Source organism: Panthera pardus, unplaced genomic scaffold (genome assembly GCF_024362965.1).
Source record: "Panthera pardus isolate Hobbes unplaced genomic scaffold, ASM2436296v1 HiC_scaffold_13, whole genome shotgun sequence".
Classification (NCBI taxonomy): Eukaryota; Metazoa; Chordata; class Mammalia; order Carnivora; family Felidae; genus Panthera; species Panthera pardus.
Window position 1 is genome coordinate 92,011,051 of NW_026526688.1, and position 19,275 is coordinate 92,030,325.

At 35.5% G+C, this 19,275-nt stretch overlaps 1 pseudogene; it reads left to right on the forward strand.

Moving 5' to 3' along the window:
• The first annotated feature begins 3,803 nt into the window (after positions 1-3,803).
• On the forward strand, positions 3,804-18,414 carry LOC109246721 (3-hydroxyisobutyrate dehydrogenase, mitochondrial-like; annotated as a pseudogene).
• Positions 18,415-19,275: the final 861 nt, after the last annotated feature.

Consider the following 19,275-nt stretch of genomic DNA (forward strand, 5'->3'; position numbering starts at 1 on the left):
TACTTAATGAATTGACTGCTTGAAAGCTTATCATCAATCTGTGCCCACTTAAAGCAGAAAAGCTTCTTCATGTCATTCCCAATTCACTTTAAAACCACATGTGTTTTTCCTTCCATCTTTTACTTGATTTACTAGCTCTACATAGTTGTGCTTTAGATCAGTGGAATATTGGTAAACTGATTAAATTAACTCTCTGAACACACACACATCCGTCCTTACAACTTCTGCTTCCCTCCATGTTTACTACCAGTACCTTATGCCAGGTCCCCATTTTCTCTCCTGGGTTTTTGCCATAGCCTCAAATATCTGAGTAGTCTCTCCATCAGGCCTTGCTTACTGCTAATACCAGTAACATTGTATCTCTCTTTACTGGATCTACACAAGGGAGTATTCTCCATTGGAAAACTTTACCTCATTTGACCTTTTTAACCTCTTCAATTTTATCTGGTGCCATTCTTCCCCTCTTTCTCAATGTTTACACTGCAGGCCCACTGACCTTCTTTCCCTTTTTCTTACGAGCTCTTTCTCTCTCTGCTTTCTTTCCTCAACCACACTCAGAGTTTTCAGGTATGCTCTTCCCTGGTATTCCTTCTGGCTTCTCATCCCACCAACCCTTCCTCAAATTAAATGTTACTTCCTTGAAAATGCCTTTTATTGACTCCATATAAAATTAGATCTTCTACTGTAATGTCTTATAACACTTTTAGTTTTGTTTCAGAGCAGATAATTTGTAATCTTTGCAATCATGCATTTGTTAAAGAGTATTTGTCATTTTTGTTCATTAATTTGCAAGTTTCCTGAGGTCACAGAGCATGTATGTTTGATTAAATCATTGATACAGGGCTTGGTGTAGATCTTCTGTCATACAGGCACAATGAATATTTTATTCTAAATGAACAAATTTTCTCTTCTAAATTAAATAAGGATATAATATAATATCAATATACATATATAAATATAAATATATGTATATATATATGGTATATCAAATTTTAAATACGTATCACATTTTAATACCCTTTCCATTTACTTTGGGTAAATATTCCAGAAATTCTGGTACTGAACCCTCTCCATAGATGCTTTTAGATATTTATCCCCAAACTGAAACTATATATTCCTTTTGTGGACAAAGTAATATTGTGGTTTTTTTATATTTTGAATCTAAATGCAGTTAGGCAATTGACCCTGATTTAAACAGAATACAAACTGAAAAAAAATTGTGTTTCATTGTTTCCCAAGTTTTCCTTATATGGAGATATATTTTTAAATATCATTTTAAATGATGTTCAATGAAAAACTGAGTGAGCAGAAAAAGGAAAACTTTTTTTTCTTATACTAGAAAAAAGGGGTATTTGTTTTTCCTATCAATTTTGAAATAAAAATAAAAATCTCTGGAAAATAATGCATATTTTATTTATCATCTTGACTGGTCCCATATTTACTAAATATAATTGCAGGGTAATATGTCTTGTTAATTTTTATTATTCATGTAAACATATTAAAGTGTGATGATGAGACTAATTTCAAGTTTTGTCAAAAGACAATGTCCACTTAGGGCTCTTATTTTATCTAACCTGGGAAATCCAAAAATATATAAATCAAAATATTAACATTGTATCAATATCATCTAAATTGTTAGTAGCTAGTAACTGGCAATATGTCAAAGTTATCAAAAACCCCTGATTCCATAGCTGATCAATAGCTCAGTAAACCTAAATAAACTTCTCCATTCTGGGGCTTATAAAAAACTGGGTTCTTCAGCCATGATTGTGGAAAACCAACGGGCTGATATCACTCTCATTAGCATAGTTACTTGACTCACTATATCTCAGAGTCTGATTTAAAATGATTGTTATGGATTTCTGCCACTACCCATTTCAGAATTTAGGTATCACTGTATGCAATCGCTAAGTCTGAAACACTATACGTGTACATAAAAACAAAATTTAATCCCAAATTTAAAATAAAATATGGGTAAAATTCTTAAATTTACATGCACATTCTGAAGAGAAAGTAATAAATATACAAAGCAAATATTGAATTGTCTTGAGAGAAGGTAACCTTTTACTTTGTAACTCCCCAGCGTGTAGTCCATTGATGTTGATAGTAATCAGTTACTTGTTTCTTAACTTTTAGTGTGTAATGAAGGCATGATTCCTCGCAGTGTGCCAAGACTACAGATCTTGTAAAATCTGCTTCTCAGATGAGATTTGTCTTTGGGGTAATTTTTGAACCAAATAGTTATAAAATGTAAAAATGTAGTTTTAATATTTGTTTAGCTATGACTGCTGATTAGAGATGATAAATCATTCTTATCCTTGACTAAAAAAAAAAAAAAACCAAAAAACTGTGGTCAGAGTACTGAAGGAATAGGAGCCTTCAGAGGACCACAGAATTATTTGGAAATTGTAACCATATGCATAAAATGAATATTGAAGGATTCTTTTAAATGTATTATGTAACACAATAGAACACTTTATCAATGTAATTATTTTTAAATGTTTATTTATTTATTTTGAGAGAAAGATGGAGTGGGGGAGGGGCAGAGAGAGAGAGAGAGAGAGAGAGAGAAGGGGAATCCCAAGCAGGCTTCACAACCTCAGTGCAGAGTCTGAGGTGGGGCTCTGTCTCATGCACAGATCATGAGAGCTGAAATCAAGAGTTGAACCCTTAACCAACTCAACCACCCAGGAGTCCCTCAAGGTAATTCTTTCTCAATGTGGGAAATATTCTATGTATAATGAAACATATTTATAGCAATAAACCAAATGTCTTTCTGTTAGTTTTTTAGGATATGTTGATTTTGTAAATAAAGAAATAAAGAATTTCAGGGGTGTTTTTGTCTGAAAATATGCATAAAAACTCAGAGGAAAAAAAGTTATTTAATCGGGAGCTGGTAAGAATTTTACTTTCATTTTTTTTTTTAGGAAATATGCTTACATGAGCAGAAGATTAGTTTATCATACAAAATGTGTTATCCAACAGTTATATGTATGACAACATTAACTTTGCACTTCTAGTTACTGATTTGTATTTTTTACCACAATTTTAGGTATTTGTTTTAATTTACATTATTTTGTCATACACTTTTAAATGAAGAACACAGAATTCTAACCATTATAAGACAATGATGAGTACACTTACTTTCATTTTGAATAGCTTCAGGAGACAACATATATCGTGAAACTTATATATTATAAATATTAAATTATTATAAATACTAATGTTTTGTTATTAAGTATAAGAGAATAATATTGGGTTTACTATGCTTAAAAAACGTTTACAGTTCACAATTTTGTAAAAATGCCTTTCAATTCAGAGTTAACCACATTGGCAATAAAATATTGAGTGTTCAAATTTTGCACGAATAACAAGGAATCACCAAAATTGAAGTCTCTGTAATATTCTTGATTAATGCTGACTTATACTTTTAGAAATGTCATTCTTAAATTATTCAAAACATTATTCAATACATTTCAATTTTCAGAAGTCTTTGAATCGTTTCTCATCTTGGTCATTCATATTCATTCAGTTCACTGACATTTTATGAGAACTCACTATGTTTCAGATACTGTCTGGGTGCTGGGGAAACTGGAGAAACAGAGAAGAGAATCGAAATACCCACCTCGTCAAGGAGGAGACAGAAAATTAGCAGATAAATAGATACATGTAAAAGGAAATATCAGTTACAGATTTAAAAATATAAGTTAAACATATCCAAAGTGACTGGGCTTTGCATTTTAGGTAGTATAGTATCTTCAGGAAAGGTTTTAAGAACAGATGATAGTTGAGCTGAAACCAGTATGAAGAAGGCAGTGGACAAAGGGGACAGTGATTGTGGAGGTCTAGATATAGGTGTGTACTTGACGTGTTCAAGAAACTGAGAGGGGGTCAGTGTGCCCAAAGCGTGAGGAAATGGAGAGGGATATTGGTAAGAAAGAAGGTCTAAGGTGAGCCAGGATTCAGGTTATGGAATTTATAGAACAGAATAAGGAATCTGAATCCTATTCTACACGGAGATGGAGAAGGATGGAGAGCATCGGATGATAACATAATTCTGTTTCCATTTAAAAACTGAAATCGGGTTAACAGGAAGCCGGAAGACCAACCAGTTGATTGGTATTGAGGTGCCTTGGCAAGAGACAGTGGTGGCTTTAACTTGGTGCTTGCTAATAGTGAAGGTGGTGCTAAAAATTATGTTGACATAGATTTGAAAAGTAGAAAAACAGAACTAACTGATGGATTAGGCATAGGGTTACAGGGAAAAAAGAGGCATCAAGGATTTGTTTTCAGCCTGCTCATTCAAACATTTCATAGTAAAATGTATCCTATTGTTCCCTTCAAGTATAAAAAATTGTGAGTTTATGAAGGTATGTGGAAGAAAACAATTGATATATTTACAGTATTTGCATTTCTCCATTAATTTGCACATTCATAAAATATATTCTATTTCAGCCAAAAACTGCTTCACCTGACAGAAAGCAAAAGGATAAAGTCTGCCAACAGACCACCAGCGCCATAGCAGAGTGAGAAATCACTAGTTCCTGTTCTCATGAGACATCAACAGGCATTTTTAGTTTGCGAAGCTTTTTCAGTCTCCCATACAAAAATAAATACAAGAGATGAAACGAGGCTTGAATACTTTCATTGGGAATTTCCAGCATATTAAAATGTAAATATTTTTCTTGTGTCAACATTTTTCTTTTAATGCTCACACAGGTTTATTCGTTATTATAAGCTGACAAAAATTTATGAAAATTCTCAGTCGCTCTGGTCAAATCCAATTGCCTCCCGTCGCTAATTCAGCTGGCCCTCTGCACAATTGGTCTTAATACTGCCAACTTCAATCATGGCAAGGAGAAAAAGAATATATTAAAGTTGCAGACAGGGTGAGCTATTTTAATAAGAAGATGCTATCTCAGCCTTTTCACTTATTAATACCTCTGCCTAATAGAATTTCCATCATGATTGTTCAAAGTGATATTTATTTTTTTCTAGATAATCCCTTTCAAAATTTAAAATTACAAAAATAAGAGGGAAACTGATTAGTGCATGATTATGAAAGGTAATTTTTCAACTAAAAGAGCTCTCTAAAGCTAACAAAGATTCAAATAAACTCGTACCAGAGATTGACCAAGCAGGCACTCCCACATACCATTTATTTGATTTATTTTGTCATGAAAATGGAAAGGTAGTCCTTGCTAAGCTTAATTGAATAACATAGATCAGAATATTATATCCTTGATACATTTATGATTTTTGTAGAGCCAACCGATTTTACATATAACTCCTCTACATGAAATATGACATAAGTAGCATCACAGTGACTGTTTTAGGTCACAAATTTGAAATGTCTTTCCATTATATCATTTCTAAGTCATTTCTCTCTGTGTCTGTGTTTGATTGGGTGAAAGTCACATCAGAATGTTTGGCTATAAAACTAAACCTAACTCCACTAGTGTCTTTCAGAGTAGTGTCATCAATCTTTTAAAAGGTGAATATGACCTGATGATAATGTATCATGCTAAAGACAAGATTTTAAGCCTTACATGGTCTACTTCAGCAAGAAGTGACTTATTAACTGGCACTGCAATTGAGATTATTCATCAGCATCTTTAATTCAAACAGCGACTAGTTTTTCTCAAAGTTAAGAGTTGGAGAAATTAACTATAGACTACCATTGACAAAATTTAAAAAAAAAAAGTGGGATAAAAAATATGTTGTTTGGTTTTTGGATTTTTTTTTTGCATTTTTTGGAGGGGTTGTTTGTTTATGTTTGTTTGTTTTTTACAGAAAACAACATTTTCCTAAGTTTTGAGTACTGGAAATTAAGTTTATTTCTAAAAATAATTCAATTTTAGTATCTTTAAGCTATTCAACAACAACAAAAACCAGAATAATTCTATTTATTTCAGTGTAAAATATTCTGTTGCTTAATTTAGTTATAAAGGAAATAAAAGATGAGCAGATTACATATACTGCATATTAGAAGAGAAATATCTATTATTCATACATGAAATACTTATAAACTTAGCACATAATACTTTATCAAATGCCAAATGAGCACCACTTTTTTTAAATTACATTTATTTATTTTTGAGAGACAAGATGAGACAGAGCACGAGCAGGCGAGGGGCAGAGAGAGAAGGAGACACAGAATCTGAAGCACGCTCCAGGCTCTGAGCAAGAGTTCAGCACAGAGCCCAACGTGGGGTTCGAACCCACCAACTGTGAGATCATGACCTGAACCAAAGTCAGACACTTAACTGACTGAGCCACCCAGGCACCCCAAATGAACACTGCTTTTTTATGTAGAAGTCTTTCTTCACCAGATTATCTCTCAAGAGTTTAAGGTTATTTTTAACTCAGAACTCTCTGCCACCTAATTCATAGAATAAATCACTCTTTGACTTGATACTTTGCTTTATTCCAGGTGATACATGTAGGGTACTCTAGTACCTCTCTGACAAGAAAAACACTGATGTTCATATATTAAGATATAATATTTCCCATATTACTATTGGTGATATTGTGGGTTTTAGTTCCCATTATAATACAATGAAAAATCAAACTGGCTACTATTTATATTCAGCAAGAGCCACAACACCTTTAAAAAGCAAACAAACTAGAATGTAAGGTTTTCAGAAGGAGGTGGTGTCAGGAACATATGAGGAATTTACTTGCTTTGATCTAAATATGCCTCCAATATAATCCGTATCAGTATCAGTTTTCTCCTTCTCTTGTTTGGATTTTCCTTGTAATAAACTATCCAAACATCTATGGATTTTCCATAGATGAGAAGAAAACTCAGACAAGCACTAAAAGGAAATAAATAAGACCTTTCTTCAAGCACTAGGATTTCAAAAGTTTGAGATATTTTTATTGGTATCCTGACTTAACTGTTTATAGTACTAATTCCAAATTATAGTAATAAATTCCAAAATTTAATTAGGAATGCAAAAAAAATAGCTAAGATTTTATTCTTCTCATCGATATTTATTTCCTCAATCATTTCAATATTAATCTTTTTTTCTGTGAAACTGACGATTAAAGTATATATAGTTTTTTGAAGTTTGTCTCCTGTACCAAGTTGCAAAGTAGAATGTTGCTGTGGGCAAAAAAAAAAAAAAAAAAAGTGTTAGTTTTGATATTTGCTTGATGTACTGGTTACTACAAGGAAGTAATATTCCAAAATATTATCTTATTGTTTTATTTCTTTAGACATAAAACGAAAGTTAATATTGCTATTGAAGAATATACTTTCTTTACTTAAAGACTGAGCACAGGGTACCTGGGTGGCTCAGTCGGTCAAGTGTCCAACTCTTGATTTTGGCTCAGGTCATGATCTCATGGTTTTCAAGATCAAGCCCCACCTTAGGATTCTCATTCTCTCTCTCTCTATCTTTCTCTCTCTCTCTTTGCCCATCCCCCATGCTCGCTCTCTCTCTCTCTCTCTCTCTCTCTCTCTCAAAATAAGTATATACATTTTTAAAAAGAAACTGAGCACACACAATAAAATCAAGTATTCTGAAGTATTAACATTTGCAGGTATTAATTAGTTATCTATATTTATTCACATGATAATAATTCTTAGGTTAACCCTGAAAAAATACCAAAACGAAGGTAAATATGTCCAACTTTATAAGCTTGATCAATTTTTTATCACATTTTCTTTGATTTTGTCTTTTTCTACCCTCAAAACATCATTTTAACATTTAACTTGCCAACTAATGTGCATATTTGCATAAACCTATACTTAACATTTATTCTATAGGTCCCTAGACAAAAATCTAGGTTAGCTTAAAAGGTCAAAAATGTAAGATTTGTAAATGTTACGATAGTAATCCTGCTGGTTCACAGGAATGATATATTAGACTACAGTAATTGTGCTATAGACAGGAAATGTCCCCTCCCTGAAAGTAATAAAATAAGTCAGGGTCTAGCCGCTTTGATAATAGGAATTTAAGCCACTAAAATATGTTTTGTGGTATCAAGAAAACCTAATCTTTCTTTTAAAATCATTCTTAGTTTCACATTGATGTTGTCTGTTACAGGAAGCTATGCTTCCATTTCCTCTTGATGAGAATATTTGTGTATGCTTTTTTTTTTTTTTTAATTTTTTTTTTCAACGTTTTTTATTTATTTTTGGGACAGAGAGAGACAGAGCATGAACGGGGGAGGGGCAGAGAGAGAGGGAGACACAGAATCAGAAACAGGCTCCAGACTCCGAGCCATCAGCCCAAAGCCTGACGCGGGGCTCGAACTCACAGACCGCGAGATCGTGACCTGGCTGAAGTCGGACGCTTAACCGACTGCGCCACCCAGGCGCCCCTTGTGTATGCTTTAAGTAATTTTAAATAAGACACCCTCTTAAAAAAAGTGATAGTTTATACTAAATTAATAAGAAAAGTGATTTTTTTTCCATATAGAAGTATGGAGATGAACCGATGTCAAACTTCCTACATCTATGATTTTTAAAATTTGGGTTTATAGCTTTTTTTTTAGATATTTATTACTGAAATTTTACTTTTGATTCATATATTGTATTATACATTTTGGCTTCTGTATTACTAATTTATGTACTATATTTAATTTTAATATTGATTACTAAATGCTCAATTGCATTTGTTTTTCCTATTTCTGCTTCTGCCAATGATGAATTTGAATTCTAAACTGAATATTGTATGAAAACCAACTAAATGAAAGTGCTAAAGGTGAATGTATCCACATGTTCTTTGGTGGGGAGTATTCATTCATTCAGAAGAGGAAAGGGATGCTATACGAAGGAAGTTCCTTATGTGTGTGTGTGTGTTTGTGTGTGTGTGTGTCTGTTGATCTGGGACCAAGTGCAGTTGGAGCTGTGAGAAAGCAGTCAGAGGCAAAGCTGGAAAGAACAGTCTTTCTGGTTGAGGGAACCTGAAAACTGAAGGTAAAAAAACTATGGTTTCTGGAAGAACCTGTTAGCATCCTGTAGGGAAAAAAAAAAAAAAAAAAAAAGATCCAGGGAAAGGATAGTTACATTTTGTCTAGTAAAATTTCTGACTGACTCCTGGGCCAAGTATAAACACAAAAGAATGAAACCATGTGAGGCATTATAGCTCAATAAACAGAGTTTATAGGAGAAGGTCCACCAAGATAATTGTTACTGAAACAAAAGAAATACACACATTGAAAAAAATAACAAAATAAAAATCTCCACACTTCATAATATTCAGGATAAAATTCCAAACTTCTCACACGTTACAAGAATTGTTAAGATGAAATTTATTTTGAAAAGAAAAGAAATCAACTGAGATCAAACTTAACATGGCCCAGATGTTGGTGCTGGCCATCAAGGATTTTAAAGGGGCTATTATACTTTGCCTCACTGGAGCCAAACAAAATATATTTGCAATGATGGTAAAGATCAGAGGTATCATTAGAGAAAAAGAGATAATAAAGTGAACTAAATGCAAATTCTAGAACTTAAAATCACAAATTCCAAAATTAAAAACAAAATGTATTAGATTTAATAACTACAAGGAATTGATAGAGAAATTAGTAAATGAAATGGAAGACAAGCCAGTAGAAATCATCCAATGAAAAATGAAATGACTAGACATTCAGGAACCTGTGGAATAACATGAAAAAGTTGATATATATGTAACTGTAATTGTAACATGTAATCTAGAAGGGGAGGAGAAAGAGAATGCTAAAGAAAAATATTTGAAACAAGAAGGTGCCAAAATATCCAAAACTTGGTGGATGAAATACAATGAACATCAAACTGAAAAACATTAGGAAAAAATGCTATGCTGCAGCACAATATAATCAGATGTTAGAAGCCAGGGATACAAAGTAAGCCTTGAAAGTAATAGGAGAAAAACACATTAAATACTGGTAGCAACGATCTAATTAACAGCTGACTTCTCAGCAGAAACAATAGAGACCAAAACCAAAATCAAAACCAAGAGTTGAAGAACTCTCTTAACTTGCTAAAAGAAAAAAAAAATCCTGTAAATCTAAAATTTTGAAACTAGTGAAAATACCCTTTCAGAATAATGGCTAAATAAAGGCATTTTCAAATGAAAGAAAACAGAATTTTTGCCAGCCAAACTGTACATCAAGAGAAGAGAAAATAAATTCTTCAGAAAGAAGGGAATTGATGCCAAATGAAAACCTGAATCTTTGGGAAAAGATGAAATGAATCAAAATTGGTAAGTATTAAGGTAAAGGCAAACGACTTTTTTGTCTTTAATTGCTTTATAATTCATGTAACTTATCAAAACAAAATAATATATTGTCTTCTACAGTGCATGTTGCATGAAGTCGTGATACGTATACCTATAGTTTAAAGGTTGAGGTTGTGATACAAGCATTTATGGTGACAGTATTTCTCTATTTTACATTAAATAGTACAATACTAACTGGACATTGATTGCAAAAAAAGTACAAATAAGAAGAGCTAAAAACCCACAGAAAACTGAACCTGAATTGCTCCCAAACGTTCAAATAAAGAAAAATCAGGAAAGAAGAAATAAAAAAAACAAAATCAGAGGAAGAGACATGGTAAGCAAAGAGTAAAAAGATTCAAATTCAACTATAAGAGTAGTTACATTAAACATTGTAAAAGAAAGATATTGTTAGAATAGACCAATACTAAAGAAAGACACAAACAAAACAGCAACAACTCTGTGTGGCCTACAAGAGATAAACGTTAAAGATAAATTTAGACACAGAAAGGCTAAAATTATATGGATAGAGCAAGATAGGACATGCAAAACTAATGATCATACTGTGGGGATGGTAATATTAGTATACGTAAAAGAGACTCAAAGCAAGTTTGGTACCAGCATGAAGAAGGAAGGATAGCTATGATGACAGGAAGTCATTTAATTAGACACCAACCATAAATCTGTATGCTCCTATAATAGAACTTCAGAATACATGAAGCAAAAATGGACAAAATTAAAGAGAGGAATGAACAAGTTTTTAATAATAAGTAGGATTTTAACATTCTTCCTGAGCAGTTTGTAGAAAAACAAGAATAAAGCAAGTAAGACAGAAAATTCAAACACCACCACCAAGGAACTTGACTTAGTTGATATTTATAGAATGTTGTGTCTAACAAGAGCATAATCATTACCCTTTGAGGAGCAAATGTTATATTACCAATATAGATCATGCAGGGACCATATATCTGGTTTTAATAAATTCTAAAAATTAAATAACTTCTCCTACTCTCTTTTCCTTTATCTTTCATGACCACTCCCCTCAATAAATCTTTTGCATAGCTAACTCCATTCAAGAGAGGCAATACCTTCAGTCCTGCAAGAAAGCAAGAGGTAAGATAGAAGTTTGGGATTTGGCTCTCTCTCTCTGTCTGGCAGGCAAAGAGTACCCATACAAAATTTTATTGTACTATTGCAGTTTCTGGCACTGATGGCCAGATTGCTGAAGATTTCACAGGGTTTGGCTTGGAGAAATGTGCTGAATGCCCTTGCTGATGCAGTGATTTGGACATTTAAAAGTTACGGGAAAAACACTGCTTACATAAACGGTAAAGTTGTAATTGGCACCTTCTGTAATGAGAAATGGAGTGCACTGAACAGATAATTAAGAGGCAGTTCGTAAGGTGAACTTTATCTCCTGCAGTGGGAAAGCAGACACAATTCAATAGACCACCAAAACTCTGATAGAACTGTAGAGACCCAGACATTAAAATCCTCAGACTAGTCTATTATGCTAAGGTCAGGGCCCTGAGTAGGAAAAGCAGACAGCATGACATATAGGGTGGGGACACCTAGGCAAATGTCTCCAAAGATTTTGGTTCTGTAAGACTCTCTTGAGCCCTGTGACTTTCATGGGTGGCCCTTCCCTCCCTAGTTAGAACTATCGCTCCTTCTCTTCTAGATAGCAACAGCTGTTCCTTCACAAACTTCCATATCCTCCTCTGGCTTATTTGCCAATTGCAATGGTTAGATCCTGTTATAACCACTGGAATATGCTAAAGTCTGTTAAGAGAGAAAAGAAATTTTACACCTTAGAGGTGCTACAGAAATTAACTAACATGTACCGGTAGGGGTTTAAGATGTATTCCTGGGGGTTGAATAAGAGTATGATTGATTCAAGGGGCTACATAAAAGGTTGGATGATAACTAAGAAATTTTGTTACTTGGGAGTCCTTTCTCAGGTTATATAAATTAACTTCCTGTCAAGGACACTGAGGTATAGGATATACTCCTTGTTAGGGTAGCTCTTAGAATGCAATGCTTCATGCTGAGTGATGTGACTGGCAATGGCTTTGACAGGCAATAAAGGAAAGGTAGGGAAGCTGAGGAAAATGGACATATTGGAATTTCCAATTGTAAGGGAAGAATGGAAGAGCAGGAGATTAAAATTGGTTGCCTTGATAAGAAGTCACCATCTCTTGCTCAATTCCAGGACCCAGCCCAGTTTTCTGATTTGGAACCCATTGACTGAAATGGTTGCAGGGTCCCTAGAAGAATTATTCACTGTGGTATACACTGCGATGTTTCCCCAGTATTATATCCTGTCTTGTTTCCCCAGTTCTTCTCCCAAAGTACTAGTGGTCATTTACCTAGGTGAATACACACCAGGAAAAAGAAATATCCAAACATTTTGGTCACTAAAGGGCACAAATACTAGTTGACATTAAAACTAGGAGACCTGAAGTATCCTCATGGCTCTACTTTTAGGGGGAGGGCTTGTTGAGGCCATGTAATAAATGGAGTCTTGGCTAGAGTTCAGCTTACCGCAGCTTCACTGTGTTTGCAAACCCACCCAGGGGTCATTTCCCTAGTCTCTGAATCTATAATTGGGATTGCATAACAACCACGTTGGGTCCTTTGCCTGTTGGATAAAAGCTAATGTGGAGAGGAGGAGAGGCTGGGTGACTCAGTCTGTTGAGCATTAGACTCAGGCTCAGGTCATGATCTCATGGCTCATGAGTTCAAGCCCCACATCAGGGTTTTTACTGTCAGTGAGGAGCATGCTTTAGATACTCTGCCCCCCTCTCTCTCTACCCCTTCCCTGCTCACACTCTTTCTCTCAAGAATAAATATACATTAATTTTTTTTAAAGCTAACATGGAGGGAAAAGACAAATGGAAGCCTCTGATATTGCCCTTCTGTTCAAGATGGTAAATAATGTAAACATTTAATAAAACATTAATTATGTATTCATAAACATATATCTCCCAGGATGAGGAGAATGGTAGAACTGATTTCTGCCATCTCCTGAATGGAGCCAAAGGATGCAGGGTTGAAGATCGCTACATGTTTACATTTAAAATTCCCCTTCACACACACACACACACACACACACACACACACACACACACCACACACACACACACACAACAATGAATTTTAGAGAATACTGTAGACTGCTAAAGCAGATTAATATGTCCCCGGTACATTATATGCAGTTGCTCATTTCTCTAATGTGTTTGTTCTTTTCTATTCATAAGAAAAAATAGAACCAGAGAGAATTAGCATTAGAACTAAAAATAATATTATTTACAGTTTGCCCTATATGGCCAGACTGGTTGGTTTGGGGTCTAGAAGGAACAGGGTGGTAAGAATGAAGACAAGGAGATGTGGGCTAAAGGCATGTAGACAGATATTTATACGAACCAGAAAGCATCCACCATGAAAGAGGCACTAAACATCCAAAATGACTTGTACAGCTGACCCTGCTCTTCCTTGGTTATTAGCCACCACAGAACAAGACAATGGACATATAAATGGTCTTGCCACAGTGCAAAGATGGAATCTACATATGTAGTGAACTACATAGACTTTCACTTACGAAGGTTTGCCTATGTAGCTTACCTACCTACTTACCTTTCCAGATACTGGTGCCTCAGAATGTCCAACTTGCCAGTAACAGAGACCTTCACTGAGTCCTAAGACACCAACAAGCCCATTGGTAGCAAACTGCTAAATTGGGACCCTTTCATCCTATACGGTCAGTGAATTTTCCTCACAAGGAAAGATACATACTCTGGGTATAGATTTTCTAGGCTATGTGCAGAACCTCAGCAAGTACCAACATACTGATGCTGACAAAAGACCTGATCTACAGGTATGAAATCCCACATAATATAGCACCCAGTGAGGACCAAATTCATAGATAAGGAGGTGTGGAATTGGTCCCATGACCATGCGCTCTGCAGAATAATCAACCTTTTTGAACACTGGAATAGCCTAGTAAGGGCACAGCTAAAGGAACAATTTAGAAGAAATGCTCTGAGAGAATGTGTATCATTCTCCAGTATGTAGTATATATAAAAATCAGAGACCTCTATATGGAGCTGTTTCCCCAAAGGAAGAATACATGGGATTAAGTACTAATCAGTGGAAACAAGAGTGGCCCCAGATGCATCCCTCCCACTGAACCATGGAGGACTTTTTGCTTCTTGACCCAAAACTCAGGGGTTGGCTATTTTATTCCACAAAGAGGTCACATTCTTTAAGGGAATGCCATAAGGATTTCTTTGAACTCAAAGGTATCACCACTGCAGGAACATTTGGACTTCTAGTTTTCCGGAAACAGCAGGTGAAAAATAATCACCATCTTAGGGAGAGTAATTGGCCCTGATCAAAAGACGAAGATTGTACTGTTTTTTTGTAAACGACAACTAAGAGAAATATAAAACACAAGTTATCTATTTGGATGCCCCTTGGTCTACCTTTGCCTGTTTATAATGGTAAATAAATGGGCATGCACGATAACCAGGCCCAAGAAAGCAGTATGATAACCAAAGGGAACAGGGATCTGAGTCATGCTTTCTAGGAAGCTACAAAGACCTGCCAGCATGATAGATAAAGATGAAGAGGTACCAGAATGCATTAGGAACTAGAGAATGAGCTATTTGCTGTCACCTCAAGAGTGAGTAGTATAGGGGCTGTAATTTATTCTACAAACTTCACTTTGCTCAGCTTCTCCTCAGGGAGAGAGACTCACAGGGTCTATGGAAGAGCTTCTCACAGAACCTGCATGAATTACTTGTATCTTTTTCATGAAAACTATAGACTCTGATACCCATGGAGTGTTCTACTCAGATCTCTTTCAAGAGAACCTTGATGTGAAGAGTATCCTTGACCGATGGTCTTGGCTCCATTGGTGTTCACTCAGGGACCGCTCAAAGACAAGGCACAGCCAGGGTAGCAGTCCTGGCCCATTCCTAACACAGGATTACTCTGATGGGGAAACCCTTTGCTATGACTGAAGCTTTCTCAGAACCATGCTGTGTCAGAGGGTCTTCCTATCCCATTCTTTCTCTTTTTTCTCTTTTCACAGCTGTCAAAGTTGCACTGTGGTCTGGAGATTTTCCCAGCCGATTTCTGTCCCCTCTTCATCTTTTATCCTTCACAGACAATTCCATAGCAAATCCTTTGTGCAACAAATCCCATCTTGGTGTTTGGTTTTAGGAGGACCCAAACTGACATAATCCATATAATTGAAATGCTTTCTGGCCATACTGTTTGAGAAAATACAAAACACAAATGACCGATATCAGAAATGAAAGTGGAAGTCACTACAGATCATAAAGACTTCAAAAGGATAGTAATGGAATATTTTGTGTGTTTTTCCAAGAAAGAGGGAAGTTTACTGATTAAAAAAAAAATCTGACTTTGACTCAGGCAGTCCTACAGGTGGCAAAGATATAGTAATAATTCCTAGCACAAAGGGGTTAATGAATTGGATCTTAAATAAAGATAATATAATTTTGCTATTTCCATATGAACAGATAGATTTGGAATGTTTTTTTTAAATATAGGAAGTGTGAAAATATAATATTTCAAAATAATTTTTGAGAAGAGCCATGTCATCTTAATAACTTTATTTCTTTTTTAAAGTTATCTTTAATTAAAAAAGGAATCACTCAGAAATGTTTTCAAAATCTCTGTTAACCCCATGTGATTTGTCATTTTTCAGATTGTACTTAATCTCAAAACCCTCCACTCTGGCATCATGGATGTAGGGTAAGAAAAATAAATTAATATTGGAAATTAAATAATAATCAGAGAACTTAGTAACTGAGATTACCTCTTCAATTATGATTAGGAATAAAATCAGACGTTAAATTGCTTAGTGATCTTTCTAAAAGCAGGATATATGGGTTTAGCCAAATTTCTATGAACTAGAGGATTTTTTTTTCTTAATATGGAAGAAGTGCCTCCACAGGTGATTTAATGAAATAATGTATCTTTTTTATGAGTGCCAGAAAAGTGATTTGAGCAGGAGTATGTCCATATTTGTAAGAATGTCCATATATTTCCTTGATTCAATAAAGTAATATTGAGAAATCGGGAAAGTGATTACTATTATGGTCAAATAAACACTTGAATATAGACAAACAGTTATTTAAATATTTATAGAAGTTTAATTTTTGCAATTTCAAGTCCTCCAAAATTTCTGCCTAGATTCATCTTTGTTTAAGAAAAAAAAATCTCTTTAAAGGTTAGATTTAGAAATGCATATTAGATTCTTGTGCTTTTAAAACACTACTATTTCTCCTCTACTAGGTTCTTGCCCCAGGCAAAAACCAACGCCTAACACAAATATTGAAAAAGAAGAAGAAAAAAAGAAACCTCAAGAGACACAATAAGATATCTTAGGATTTTAACAATCAAAAAGGCAAAGGTCATATGGGTTATTTGAAAACTCCTTTGAGGGAAAAATTGATCCATTCCTTTAATGTTCTCCACAACAAGGATTAATTCTCTTTGAGTACTTTAAATAATATAAGGGAAAACCCATTAAGGAAAGGAGACTCAATTCACTGCTCTGACCCCCTGATCCATCTGAGAACTTTCAAAACCAATCCCAGACTAATATATTCTCTATTGATTTTGATTTTTATATTATCTTAAACCCAGAGAGAATTTATTTCCTTCTAAAAATATAGTTTAAAATGATCAAATAATACTCTATCCCCAAAGTTGCTACCAAGAAACACTCCAAACACTAGCAAAAAGTTCAAAGTAGAGGCAGGATGCATACAGTAGGGAATAAGAGGAATATAAATTGAAATTTTACCAATTCACTAGTCATAATTTATTATTTCAAGGTGATTAATATTAAACAAGTTAGACTTTAATAAATTTGCAAATAATAATAAAACATCTGGTTTTATAACATTATAGTTTATATGTAACATAATATAAATATATATCATATATTGATAAAGCACTTTGTAGCTTGCAAATGACATTATCAAATATAATCCACACAGCAATGATGTGATTAGGCTTTGCTGTTAAATTGCACTTAATAGTTTGTAAAAGCAGTCTGTGGGCGAGCGGGAAACCTCGGGGGTTACCACTGGGAGGCGGGGCTGGGGCAGTGGGCCAGCCTCCTTATGGCTCTGTTGAGCCCCCTCTGGACTCGGGTATTGGAGGCACTGACAATGACTGGTAGCCTCCAGCCTTGCAAAGGTGTGTTCTAGGTCATTGGTTTCTAAGTGTTCAGTTGGATTCATTGGACTGGGCAATAAAGGGGAAAAATGGCAAAAATCCCATGAAATGACTATCCTACTCATTATTTATGATGTGTTCCCTGATGCATGCAAAGAGCTTTAAGATGCAGGTGAGCAGTTAGTGTCTTCCCCAGCAGATGTAGCTGAAAGAATTGACAGAATTATTACAATGTTGCCTACGAGTGTCAATGCGATAGAAGATTATTCTGGAGCAAATGAAATTCTAAAAAAAAAGTGAAGAAAGGCTCACTTTCAATAGATTGCAGTACTATCGATGCCACAGTTTCAAGAGAATTGGCCAAAGAAGTTGAGAAAATGGGAGCAGTTTTCATGGACGTCCCTATTCCTGGTAGTGTGGGGGCTGCTCTGTCTGGAAACCTCCTATTTTTGGTGGGAGAAGTCAAAGATGAATTTGCTGCTACAAAGAGTTGCTGCGGTGCACGGACTCCAATATGGAGTACTGTGGAGCTGTTAGGACTGGGCAGGCTGCAAAGATCTGCAACAACATGATCGCTATTAGTATGATTTCAACTGATGAAGCTATGAAACTTGGAATCAGGTTAGGGCTTGACCCAAGACTACTGGTTAAAATCCTAAATATGAGCTTATGATGGGGTTGGTCAGGCAACATAATCCTCTACCTGGGATGATGGATGGAGTTCCGTCTGCCAATAAGTATCAGGGTGGATTTGGAGCAACACTCCTAGCTAAGGATCTGGGGTTAGCACAAGACTGCCACCAGCACAAAGAGCCCCATCCTTCTGGGTAGTCAAACCCATCCAAACTAGAGGATGATGTGTGCCAAGCATTACTCAAGAAAAGACTATTCAGACCTTTCTAGTTTCTATCAGAGGAGACCTTCTGAGTTTGCCCTTTGGCTGTGGGTACTGTTGGCAACAAAACTCTATCTTGGGCCCTCCTTATAGCTCACCCCACAAGTGAATGGGTTTAGTCAAAGGTCACCTGTCTGCCTTTGATTATCTAGGTCCCAGTAAACCCTAGAATTTTTCACCCATTTTTAACTGCTTGTTCTTTTTTATCTATTTTAGCAAACGTGTATTATCTGATTTTTTTTTTTTTTGTTCTGCAAGCCGCTGATGGTCTCTGTTAACAAGCTGACTGACCTTTTTCAAAAGTTTGATCCCTGAGCATCTTCAACTAAATCGTGTCATGCTTTAATCAGGATGTTATTTACCTCACTTTACAAATAAGAGCAAATATTTTTTTTAACAGGATGAAATCTATCTTTTTAAAATTTATTTAAGTTTTTTGGGGCGCCTGGGTGGCTCGGTCGGTTAAGGGTCTGACTTGGGCTCAGGTCATGATCTCACAGTCCATGAGTTCGAGCCCCGCGTCGGGCTCTGTGCTGACAGCTCAGGGCCTGGAGCCTGTTTCAGATTCTGTGTCTCCCTCTCTCTCTGCCCCTCCCCTGTTCATGCTCTGTCTCTCTCTGTCTCAAAAATAAATAAACGTTAAAAAAAAAAAATTATTTAAGTTTTTTCATTTATTTTGAGAGACAGAACCAGCCGGGGAGGGACGGAAGAGAGAAGGGGACAGAGGATCTGAAATGGGCTGTGTGTTGACAGCAGAGAGCCCAATGTGGGGCTTGAACTCATGAACCATGAGATCATGACCTGGGCCGACGTCTGACCTTAAATGACCCAGGAGTCCCCAGGATGAAACCGATCTAAAAGAAAGTGGTGTGAAGAAAGGAGTCAGAAAAAGGGGAAGTATAGTGAATTAAAACCGGTGCTCCTCAGGAAATTTGTCCTATCGACCAAGTGGTG